Genomic DNA, 13,742 nt, shown 5'->3' on the forward strand with positions numbered 1-13,742 from the left:
TCCATTGAAGACATCTTTGTAAAGCACTGCATCTGCAAAGCCCAACAGGATTGTGAAGAACCGCTCCATTCCCTCTCACGGTCTCTTTGCCCCACTTCCATCTGGTAGAATGTTCTACAGCATCCAAATCAATTCTATCAGGTTCTAAAACAGCTTTTAAATACTCTTGCAACTCACCCAGTATAAAAAGATTATGCAGCAATGAAGACAAGGTTAAGCCAAATATAAATGAGAATGAAATATGAGAAAAAATGCAGAAGAATCAATCAAAATAAAAGCCATAACTGGAGCCATGTACAGCTACAAATTAGATGCCTTTATATATACCTATATATATATATATATATATATATATATATATATACTGTATATATATCCATCCATCCATCTTCCAACCCGCTGAATCCGACCACAGGGTCACGGGGGTCTGCTGGAGCCAATCCCAGCCAACACAGGGCACAAGGCAGGAACCAATCCCAGGCAGGGTGCCAACCCACCGCAGGACACACACAAACACACCCACACACCAAGCACACACTAGGGCCAATTTAGAATCGCCAATCCACCTAACCTGCATGTCTTTGGACTGTGGGAGGAAACCGGAGTGCCCGGAGGAAACCCACGCAGACACGGGGAGAACATGCAAACTCCACGCAGGGAGGGCCCGGGAAGCGAACCCAGGTCCCCAGATGTCCCAACTGCGAGGCAGCAGCGCCACCCACTGCGCCACCGTGCCGCCCCTGTGTATATATTATATATATATATATATATAATATATATATATATATATATATATACTGTGTATGTGTGTGTATATATGTATATATATAATATATATATATATATATATATATATATATATATATATATCTATATATATATCTATATATATATATATATATATATATATATATATATATCTATATATATAGTGCATCCGGAAAGTACTCACAGCGCATCACTTTTTCCACATTTTGTTATGTTACAGCCTTATTCCAAAATGGATTAAATTCATTTTTTTCCTCAGTATTCTACACACAACACCCCCATAATGACAACGTGGAAAAAGTTTACTTGAGGTTTCTGCAAATTTATTAAAAATAAAAAAATTGAGAAAGCACATGTACATAAGTATTCACAGCCTTTGCTATGAAGCTCAAAATTGAGCTCAGGTGCCTCCTGTTTCACCTGATCATCCTTGAGATGTTTCTGCAGCTTCATTGGAGTCCACTTGTGGTAAATTCAGTTGACTGGACATGATTTGGAAAGGCACACATCTGTCTATAGAAGGTCCCACAGTTGACAGTTCATGTCAGAGGACAAACCAAGCATGAAGTCAAAGGAATTGTCTGTAGACCTCTGAGACAGGATTGTCTCGAGGCACAAATCTGGGGAAGGTTACAGAAAAATTTCTGCTGCTTTGAAGGTCCCAATGAGCACAGTGGCCTGACGGAACTCTAAGAAAAAAGAATATCAACACTTTTGGAAATGTCTGCTGTGGCAGGATGACAGCATCAACAAGCCATGGAATTAAATAATGGGTTTAGTTCGCAACAAGAATTGGTTTCAGATTAAGAAACTGAGTGAAGTTTGAGGCCCTGACTTAGCTGGTCTTCTGTCGGCTCACTTCACTTCTCATTTCTGTTTGGTTGTTGTTTAATGAAAAAAATGAAGCAATTCAGAGGACTGAATGTTAAAAAAATCAGTTAAAATGAAGAGAAAAGGAGTTAAACTAATCACTCATTTAGAAAAGGGTTAGAATGAAAACCTGCAGCCAAAGGAGCCTTTCAAAAAATTCAACACTAACATTTTCTTATTGTATGCCTGAAATCTCTTATTTTTCTTATAGGTCAGCTCCTAGAATGTAAAAATGCTTTTCTTAATGCAAAATTAAAAATTAAAATAAGAAATATACTTACAAATGATCAGATAAAGCTCCCAAGCTTCCATTTTCTACATGTGTTTATAGAAAACTGAACATATTTTTATAATAAACAGGTTTGATTAAGCAATTCTTTTGCAATTTTGCATTTCCAGGAAGTGACATTCAGCTACGCTATTCTAACTAGAAAAACCACAGTGAATGTTTTTAACAGTTTTGTGATTTGTGTGTTATTTTTATAAAGAGTTTTGTGCACTTTTTGCTTGAAAAATGAATTATGTTTAGCTATTCTGTGATGTTTGATAATCTCAGGGTGCTACACAAATGATGAAAAAATCATACAACACACAAAACCAGGACAGAAAAGTAAACATGAAATCATAAAAGAGGTGCTCCAAACATAGATACATCTGTGGTGCCCTACAAAATGTTTTGGACAAAAGAGACATTTTTCTGTGATTTATCCCTCTGATCCACAATTTAAAATTGCAAATCAAACCATTCAGATGTGATTAACGTGCAAATTGCAGACTTTCATTTAAAAGATCTGCATACATTTCAGTCACAGCATGTAGAAATGACAACACTTAGACTGAAAAAGCTCAACTCTTTTAAACTATTCTCCTAAGGCATCCCCTGTACCTCTGGAGTCAGGCTAGCTGCTCTTCTCTGGACTTTTTCCCTGTGCTGCTAGCCATTTTTGTAGTCTGGAGACCTGATGAGGCCTCATTAGTGTGTTATAAATCCTCAACATAACCTACTTGGACTTGCACTCCACACATCAGGGTGCTATATCACCGCACATTCTGTTAACCTTCTTAATGGTTACTAAACACTGCCTGGCAGTGGAGAGTGATGACTCCACTACGACTCCTAAATCCTTCTCATAAGGCATACTTTCGATTTTCAGACTTCCCATTGTGTACTCAAACCTCACATTTTTACTTTCTACATTTATTTATGTTAAATTTCATCATTGACAAATCTGCCCAATCCCATATGCTGCTGAAGTTCCTCTGTGATGATTCAACAGATTCTTGATTGTCTTCAATATATCTATCTTGGTATCATCTGCAAACGTAAGCAACTTGTTATTTATATTCCTGTCCAAATCATTTATATATATTTAAAATAACAGACACCACTCTTAACATTACCCAGTTAGATAAGGTACCTCGTACCATCATCCTCTGCTTCCTGTGTCTGAGCCAATTCTGCACACAAATACAAACATCACCCTGACCTCCTGCTTCTTTTAGTGTGATGCCCAACCTATCAAATACTTTCTGAAAGTCGAGATACATTTACACAAACTCACTCTTCTTATTCCTTCCTTTGCTTACAAAATATCCCTTAATCTGACCATTCCTACTCCACCCTTTATTCATCTAAACTTTCTTCCTTGTTCTGCTAAATATTTATTACATTCCATGGTGCATGATTTCTAAAGTTGAATTTAGCTCTCTGAGTCCAAACACAAGTCATGCCAGTCATATCTTCCTACTTCTCATGGTGATGTGCTTTATTTTTACATACTTACATAAATCATATGCAGCACCTACCATATCAACAACCCTAACGATGAATTGTAATTCTTTTATCTCATAGTGACTGCAATATCCAGCTCTGAAGGTACTGATCTTTTGTTATGAACCTTTTAATTAAGAATTTTGTCTTGTCTCATTTTTTGATTTTGGTATCGCAATATTCTCACTTCCGTGTGATGGTCCAGGTTTGGCTCTACTCTCCCAGGTTGCTTTTAGGACTCTCTTGAACCCGGAACTGTTGATAGTCGTAAACTGAGATGAGACAGCCAGATGAGAACACATACAGTCAGCAAAGTGTTCAGTGCTTTTATTAAAGACAAGCAAAGTTAACAGTGCCTAAAAGTACAGTGCATAAATATCTTCAATAAATAATCCATAAAACATGGAGGATAAAATCCAATAAATATGCCAATAAAAACAAAGTTAAAATCCCAGGCATGTGTCTCTATTAAAACAGTCTCAAACCCCAGTGCCTATCTCTAAAATCTGAGTGGGGTTTGGCGGGGAGTCCTATGGACGCTGACAGATAGGTGGTAGGAACCCGAACCTGGGATTTAGTGGAAGACGGCACATGTTGGTGGGTTTCTCCTCACTCTGCAAGGTCCTGTTGCGATAAATTAAGGTAATGCCACGCCGACAGTTGCAGTCTTCTACTAAATCCCAGGTTCAGTTTCCCACCGCCTGCCCGTCAGTGAACACAGGACTCCCCTATGCACCTCTCCCTCAGCCAAGTCCGTTGGTGTCAGAAGGGAGACACTGACATGACAGGGCCACTACTACATTTTGAAGGAGCTCTCCTTCTCAAGCCCCACACCTGAGGCCAGGCCTACTGCTTACTTCCTTAGGAGCATACTCTCGTCAACCTGCCTCCACTTATTACCACACGAGCTCCTCATCAGTCCTGCCTCTTTCTCCTCCTGCAACCTCCACTATCTTTTTCGTTCATTGATGTGATCCTCATAGTTCTTCTCCTTTCTTTCATGCAGGATCCTATTATATATTCCGATTGGGTGCAGGTGCTGTCCTCCATCTACTCCGAGGTGTGAATGTGGCACCTGACCGACCCACTCGCGATCAGCTGGGCACCCTGATCAAGTTCGGACTGGCGCTGGCATGCAACATGCATACACCTGCACCCGTTCATAGCCTGCGCGATCCAGGACTCGATTATTTATTTAAACATTGCGCTTTGCCATGAACCTCTTATCACACTCCCAATATGACCTGTTGCCGTATCTGTTTTGGCTCTTTCATTTTTGTGTCCATCAGTCTTTGTCCTTTTCAGAACAAGCCCGTTTTCTTTAAGGCACAACTGAAGGAAAATTAAATAGACATCTCGGGTAACTGCAGCCGTAATGACCACAGCATCTGAGAGTGTTGATTCATAGCAGGGCTCATTCTTAACATACACAGAATGCCATTAAGAGCAAAGGACTAGGGGAAAAATGGAAACAAATGAATAAAACATAAACAAGATAAGGGTAAACGATCAAAGGGAAGCAAAAATATAAAGAAAAACACGATCACGGGTGAGGCACTGCAGGAATCCTATCACTTTCCCACCAAACCCCTCCATCTCACTTCTGCTCCCTCTCAATGTCACTGGCCTTCCTTCTTCCCACCCATCCATTTCTAAGCATTTGCCCCAGTACACCTCCTGACTCAACTCTCTGTGCATACTAAATCTCAATTAACACTTACTGTACTTCCACATAATTTTTTTTTTTACTGTACTTTACATGATTTACATGTAAATCCGAAAAAAGTTACAAAAGAAGTTATAATAATAATTACTAGAGAGGGATATATTGCCAAACCTGGCTAGATAAACGAGCAAACACAGAACTTTTATCCATCCATCCATTATCCAACCCGCTATATCCTAACTACAGGGTCACGGGGGTCTGTTGGAGCCAATCCCAGCCAACACAGGGTGCAAGGCAGGAAACAAACCCCGGGCAGGGTGCCAGCCCACCACAGGGCATGCACACACACACACACACACACCAAGCACACACTAGGGACAATTTTAGAATCGGCAATCCACCCAACCTGCATGTCTTTGGACTGTGGGAGGGAACCGGAGTACCCGGAGGAAACCCTCGCAGACACGGGGAGAACATGCAAACTCCACGCAGGGAGGACCCGGGAAGCGAACCTGGGTCTCCTAACTGCGAGCACCGTGCCGCCCCAGAACTTTTATTTTTCACAAAAATGCACTGTCACGTCAAGAAGCTCTGTAGAGCACAAAAGCAAAATGGAGTTGCCAGAGACATGACGCAATCCAAGGCAAACAAATCTCAATACAGAAAATTAAAGAATTGTCAAAGAAACAGAGCAAAAATAGAATAATTCACAAAAAGTACAAAGTGTAGTAAAAACACAGAAACTCACCCCTAGTGCATTCAAATTGAACCACCAGGAACTGTGGGATGCCCTTTGGTTTTATTGGGTGGAGGGCAGATCCTGGTAGTGAATGGCAGATGGCCCCACCTCTTGGGGGAACCACCCACAAAACACATGGGACATAACCCAGGGAGTTTACATACATATACACAATAAAAAAGAAAGAAGAATGCAAATAATCAAGAAAAGTAATATTAGTATAAATAAAAGAATCAAAAACAGACCTAAAACATGAATTTGAACTCCAGCCAGATGTGGAACCCCTGGCTAAAATACAACAACTATAAGGACTGAGGCAGATCTAAGGTCCAACAAGCAAGAGTGAGCTCTCGGAACCAAAGACCGTTGAGCCCCTGAGTCCTGCTGTGTCTTATAAGAGCCACTTCTGTGAGTCAAAACAGTAAAATGGTGCCTACTGGCCCAAAAAACGCTGGAAGAACTCCATTTGCCTCATGGAGGTCTCCATGAGCCTTTTTCTTTTGGATGCACCACTGTAAGCATAACTGTTGGGGAAGCCATGTCATCAACACCTTGAAATTCCCCTTCAGTGACTCTTCTACCGCACTGGCATACAGAGATGAATTCTCGATCCTCTTTCACTTTGCTCTTCCCCCTGTGAATTTGGTGGAATTTATTTTATAGTTTACTGACCATGTCTAAAGGTCAACAAATAAAACATGGAGACGTTTAAATATAAGGATTAGATGAAGTAGAATTGCCATGTCTGAAACTATTACTAATATGTCATGCATTTGTTTTCTGTTCTGCAATGTCCAGTTGACGAAAGATCTACTTCCTCTTTATCACAGCATGACACACATCTTATTTTGGCTTTTCCTTTCGTAAAAGAAAATATGTCTTTTTCAAATGTCATTTATTTTTACCTCTGTAAGTTTTTCATTGGCGTGAATCACAAAAGCCTCTGCACTCTGTCTCCGTAACAGACGTGACAATAACCGGCCCACCCTTTTACAAATGTTGACCATTGAAACCTTCTGCAGTTAATGAGCTTCTGCTTTTGTTCGTCTCCAAAATACTCTGCAGTGCTCGTCTGATCTCTTACCAAACTCTGTGCTGTTCTCCTATAAAGAAAAAATGAAGTCTATAAATAATATTTCGTTTCTAGTTTATCATGTTTTTAGTCCAGTTATTTTAAGAGTCAAGTCTTTCTCAAGATGCCTAAAACACGTCCTGATAAAGCAGATAAACCACAAAGCCAGTGGCATACAAGAACAGCAAAGTCACAAGTCACTTACTTCACACTTTAAATGGCCCTGTGTGCGTCTGTGCATGAGTACGCCCCGAAATGGAAGGATGTGATGCTCAGGATTGTCTCCTGCCCTACAGCCTCTGATTATGAGATACTTTCATGTGAAAAAGTAAGGACACCCTATGACTTTTTTTTTTCTTGTGGCTGTATCAACATAGGATCATCTTTTGAACAGTTTGTTATGATAATGGTGATGCAATTTTAAAAAAAAATATGAAAATGTGGCTAATTTATTCAGTGAAATATTAACAGATTTTCAGTTTGGTCCATTTAGTGCCCCCTTGGCTCTAAAGGCTGGTGTTACTTGGGAGGCAGTCTAAGGGCTTAATTGAGGGTAAGATGAGGAGTCAGGGTTTGATGAAGTGCACTAATGTCTCTTCTCCCTCTCCTACAGATTGCCGGAAACGAAGCACAGCTAAAGCACAACCAGCTCCCACATTCCCTTCCTGGCCCCGTCCTCCTACTGATCTCACTTTTGCCAAACCCCCTCATGGACCCTCCTCATCCTGCCCACTGCCTACAAAGTTCAACCCCCTCACCTTGTTAGTCAGTCCCGTTTTGGACTCCATTCTAGAAACTGCTCTGGTGCTATTTTCATTGAAGTATTTGTTGTCACGATATACAGGGTGGATCTCCAAACCATTTTCTGCTTGTCTCTCCTTTCTTACAGTCTCCATTTGTTTAACCTGAAAAAGCTCAGCTCTTTTTATCTTTCGTCATAACGCACAACCTGTAGACCTGGAGTCAGCCTAGCTGCTCTTCTCTGAGAACCTAAGATCATGGTGTGCTGCCCAGGCCATGATTCACTAAAGGATGTTGGCTTGTACTGATCCTCTGCCCCTAATCTGTTGGTCTTCACCATGTTGATGTGTGCACAGTGTTGATAGTCGACCAGATTGATCCTGTACCTCCCACTTTAAACCTTTCTACCCATTCATAAACTTTTCATTGAGTCCTGCTGTTTTTACTTGCATAGTGGGCCAACTATCTTCAGTGAATTTCAGTAGGTTTCACTCCCTCTGCCCAAAGAAATCTCATAACAACATGTTTTTCAACAATGGTGCCATCCCGCGACAGAGCGTCCATGTTGTTTTGACTTTGGCTTCAACAAGATTGACGGCAGAATGGCATGGTGTGCATGTCAAACTACCCATAAGCCATCATGAACGTGTTGTATTTCATCAACTCCTATCCACTGGGGTTACCGCGTAATTTTCAAAACACCTTTTCTTTTTGATTCACCCTCATATTTTAAAGAAGGAAAACCATTTTCTGGAGTGTACTTAACTTTTTTACAGGACTAAACATTTTAACTATTAATGACAAACTTTTATTCTCTGTGCACAGTAAATCTACAATCTGCCTATTTCATCCAATGCATATTTCAACCAGGGAAATGATATCCTTAAACATCCATATCAGTTTACACAGATAGGATAATCCCTAATGTTGTCCTCATGGATTTAATGCAAAATCCATAAGGGCAACACTGAGGTGCAGGAGGCACCTGCTGCTTCTGAGTTTAGAGACGCTTAACGCCATTACACCCGGTTCGGTGGCAACTGGGTGAAAAGACAACTCAGCGAAAAGACAACTTGGTGAAAGACAACCCGGCGAAAAGACAACTCGGTGAAAGAGAACTCAGCAAAAGACAATTCGGTGAAGAAACAACTTGGCAAAATACAACTTGGTGACTTCCTTTACCAGTTAGGTAATAGTTAAGTTCAAAGAGATTTTTTAATTATATTTAAACTAGCCATGTGCGCCCAAGTACGTTGCACGTGTTAAAGTTGTCTGTGAAGGGCTCCCTGTTTAAACGTGGCTGCCAGTCGTGAACTGGGCCCTTCGTTGCACAGCATTATGATTTTTTAAAAGGGAAACAAAATTACAAAACAAAACCCTTGGACATTGATTTGATAGGAATGGCCAACTCGGAATCACTGTCCGAATAGTAATTATGTGGTGGTGGAGGAGCATTTCTGCTTCTCTCCGTTCACAGTCCGTCTCGTTTTCACGACGCTGTCATTTCCTCTCACGATCTCTTCTCAGCCTTTCTCCAATCTTGCAGGTTGCTTTGTGGCAATCCAAAGAGTAAAGAAGAACCAATGCTTCTTTCTTGAACTCCAAACGCCGACTGATGGAAAATCACAGAAGTGTCCGACTTATATACTCTGACTGCCGACTCCAAGAAGTGGGTGAACATTCGATTTGGACGAAGTGCTGCCAACGACGGTCGATAGAAACACAAAAAACCACAGTCTCGACAACGAAGCAGGTGTCGACGCCAGATCTAAACACAAAGCACGGTGTCGATGCCAGATCTAAACACAGAGTGGTATCGACAGTGTTTGTAAACAAAAGTAACAACCAAAGCAGTGTCAGGGGAACATGAATTCGCAGACAAACAAAGATCAAGATCCAAATGAAGATTATATATAAAGATGTGACTCAGTGTTGCCATCTAGCGGTTAATGACAGCATGTAAATTTTTTGCGGACAAACAAAGATCAAGATCCAAATGAAGATTATATATAAAGATGCCAACGTGATTTAAAATGTTGAAAATAAATTTATATAATTGACGAACAAACTTTATTCTGCAGATGAAACAAACTCTATCTTGCATTATCTTCTGCAACCAAAAGTGCTAATCCTTTATATAAATTGTATTGATTGTAATCATAAGACAACGATATTTAGAATACAAAAGGTGACCTGCAAGTACTGCTTAAGGAGTATCTTTACTCTCAACGTATTGGGACTCTCATAAAGCAGGTGATTCTGTGGATTTTCTGGCGCCCTACGCTGTCATTTAAATATCATTAAAAAATCTCTTTGAACCTAACTACTACCTAACTGGTAAAGGATGTCGCCGAGTTGTCTTTTGGCCGAGTTTTCTTTTGGCCGAGTTCTCTTTTCGTTAAGTTGTCTGTCGCCCACTTGTCTTTTCGCCGAGATGTCTGTCGCTCACTTGTGTTTTCGCTGAGTTATTTGTCGCTGAGTTGTCTTTTTGCCGAGTTGTCTGTTACCCAGTTTCCCCTGAATGGTTACACCCACCATTACAACTGCTTCAAAGACAGGACTTAACCGGTGAGAACAGTCTATTATACAGTATTTCAAAGAGAGAGAGCACCAGTTGTTTTCATTATCAATTTAACAGGAATTAACCGTGGATTACTCAGTTGGCTTGGACCGTTCAAAATACACCGAGATGACAAGTCTTGCTTAAAAAGGACCTTGGGGTCTGTTTATTGTGGGGTTAAAGGAAGGTGTGTGTGTGTCTTCTGTCTGTAATTACGTAGGTATCATTTTTATCTTTTCCTGTCTGCACTTGGCTATTTCTATTGTACAGGTGTTCTTTGAGTAGCTTTATTGTTTAAATTCAGCATTTCTTGATTTATTTATTTACTTTTTCTCTTTATGTGCAATATTCCAAGGGTCAAAATAAGAATGAACATATTGTTTGGGGCAAAGAGACATTTTTCCTTGATTTCCCACTCTGCTCTAAAGTTTAAAATTACAAATCAAACAATTCAGATATGATAAAACTGCACGTTGCAGACTTTCATTTAAGGGGATTTGCAGACATTTCGGTCACTGCATGCAGAAATGACAACACTTTCTATACACGGTGATCAAATATTATGGAGGACACTCTACATAGGTATATTTGGATTCATCTAATATAAGCACCGTTTGATTTATTATTTTAACTGAGACTGTGATGTCATATTTTTCTTTCCTTGATTACAAACATCACTTTCAAATTGAGCCTAAGGTTCTATAAATTTCCAAACTGATTATATTAATCTCTTACTAAGCTAAGAGGTTCTTGTGTGTGACGTGGTCCTGTCATTTTAATTAGAAGGAAACACTAAAATGAAGCAAGACGTACTCAAATGAGTACTCAAATCCTAAAAAGCCGAGTTGGCTGCCTTTTATTACGCACCCCTGTTGTGTCATTGAGTGCCTGTTTTCTTTAGGTGTAATTAATTTTGGATTAAACAGGGTGGCCTGGTTGGCATCCCAACCCTTCTTTGAAGTACTCGAGTGTTCATCAACCCATCCACATGCTGTTTTCTTTCTTCACTTAAGATTCAAATCCTTTCACTGAACCAACCTTTGATGGAGCATCTTCTGTATAAATTCCCACGTACAGTGAGGAACATAAGTATTTGAACACCCTGCGATTTTGCAAGTTCTCCCACTTAGAAATCATGAAATTCCCATTGTAGGTGCATTCCCATTGTGACAGAATGTAAAAAAAAAAATTCAGGAAATCCCATTGTATGATTTGTACAGAATTTATTTGTATTGCACTGCTGCACATAAGTATTTGAACACCTGAGAAAATCAGTGTTAATATTTGGTACAGAAGCCTTTGTTTGCAATTACAGAGGTCAAACGTTTCCCGTAGTTCTTGATCAGGTTTGCACACACTGCAACAGGGATTTTGGCCCACTCCTCCACACAGATCTCCTCTAGATCTGTCAGGTTCTGGGGCTGGCGCTGAGCAACACGGAGTTTCAGCTCCCTCCAAAGATTTTCGATTGGATTTAGGTCTGGAGACTGGCTAGGTCACTCCAGAACCTTGATATGCTTCTTACGGAGCCACTCCTTGGTTATCCTGGCTGTGTGCTTCGGGTCATTGTCATGTTGGAAGACCCAGCCACGACCCATCTTCAGTGCTCTGACTGAGGGAAGGAGGTTGTTGCTCAAAATCTCACAATACATGGCCCCATTCATCCTCTGCTTAATACAGTGCAGTCGTCCTGTCCCCTTCGCAGAAAAGCACCCCCAAAGCATGATGTTTCCACCCCTATGCTTCACAGTAGGGATGGTGTTCTTGGGATGCAACTCCTCCTTCTTTTTTCCTCCAAACACGGCGAGTGAAGTTTAGACCAAAAAGTTCTATTTTGGTCTCATCTGACCACATGACCTCCTCCCATGCCTCCTCTGCATCATCCAGATGGTCATTGGCAAACTTCAGACGGGCCTAGACATGTGATGACTTGAGCAGGGGAACCTTCCGTGCAATGCGTGATTTGAAACCATGACGGCATAGTGTTCTACCGACAGTGACCTTTGAAACTGTGGCCCCAGCTCTCTTCATGTCATTGACCAGCTCCTCCCGTGTAGTTCTGGGCTGATTCCTCACCTTTCTTATCATCTGTGATACCCCACGAGGTGAGATCTTGCATGGAGCCCCAGTCCGAGGGAGACTGACAGTCGTCTTTAGCCTCTTCCATTTTCTGACAATTGCTCCAACAGTTGATCTATTTTCACCAAGCTGCTTGGCAATTGCCCCGTAGCCCTTTCCAGCCTTGTGGAGGTCCACAATTTTGTCTCTGGTGTCTTTTGACAGCTCTGTGGTCTTGCCCATGGTAGTAGTTGGAGTCTGACTGACTGTGGGGTGGACAGGAGTCTTTAAAGAGCTCGGACAGGTGCTACTAATTAAGATTACTAAGTAGAGTAGAGGTGGACTTCTTAAAGGCAGAGTAACAGGTCTTTGAGAGCCAGAGTTCTTGCTGATTGCCAGGTGTTCAAATACTTATGTGCAGCAGTGCAATACAAATAAATTCTGTACAAATCATACAATGGGATTTCCTGAATTTTTTTTTACATTCTGTCTCTCACAGTGGGAATGACACCTACAATGTGAATTTCAGACCCCTCCATGATTTCTAAGTGGGAGAACTTGCAAAATCGCAGGGTGTTCAAATACTTATGTTCCTCACTGTATGACGGGAGAGCCGTGTGACAGAACCGACACAAACAGAGGTGGGCAAGCAGCAGCACCTCAGCCTCACTGGTTGGTTAAGGGCTTTGGTGTCTGTCCTGCTTGCAAGCCAGAGTCAATAAAGTGAATTTTGCTGAATCATTAAGAAGTGAAACGTTATGATTTCCGAAGTAAAATGCAAATTAATAGCCTACAGCAGAATTATAATGCAACCCCCAGCCGCCAATAGGCCATAATAACAGACATGTTATCTTTCGAATCTTGCTTTAATTTTTTTTTCCATGTTGCCCTCTTGGGACATGCTGACAAACACAGTCTTAGGTACCAGTAGCAACCATATGAAAAAAGAAGGGAAACACTGGCTTAATTCATTAACAAGTGCTTCTGGGGAACCACTCGATTCTTATGGTGGCACCTCACCACTGTCTTAACCTAACACAAGAGTTTAAATATAACAAAGGTAATTATTTTACTCAACCAAATTCAGTTCAATCCATTTTATTCATTTTTAGAAGGCAGCTTCACAATCTTTACGCAGATTTTCAAAGGCAAGAGAAAAATACATTATACGACATTCAGATATATTTTTATAAAGTGCAGGTTAATGTACTTACAGTCTCTATTCAATTAGTAAAATATACAGATAATGGAGCGCGGAGGAGAGGTGGGGTTCATTGAAGCAAGGAAAGCCACGAGAGTTAAAGCCAGCGTCACACTGCCCAACGTCTATTCAGAGGGGACATCAAACTTGTCTTGTTTGATTTTGTAGTGGTGAGCTGCAGACTGTGGTATGGTGAGGTCCAAGGTAATTGTGATATTTTAAATAAATAGGTGTAAGTGGTGCGGCTAGACTTAGGCTTATGGGTACGGCACTCCACTGAGTGGTCACAGGGAGTT

Source organism: Erpetoichthys calabaricus, chromosome 16 (assembly GCF_900747795.2).
Source record: "Erpetoichthys calabaricus chromosome 16, fErpCal1.3, whole genome shotgun sequence".
NCBI classification, from domain to species: domain Eukaryota; kingdom Metazoa; phylum Chordata; class Cladistia; order Polypteriformes; family Polypteridae; genus Erpetoichthys; species Erpetoichthys calabaricus.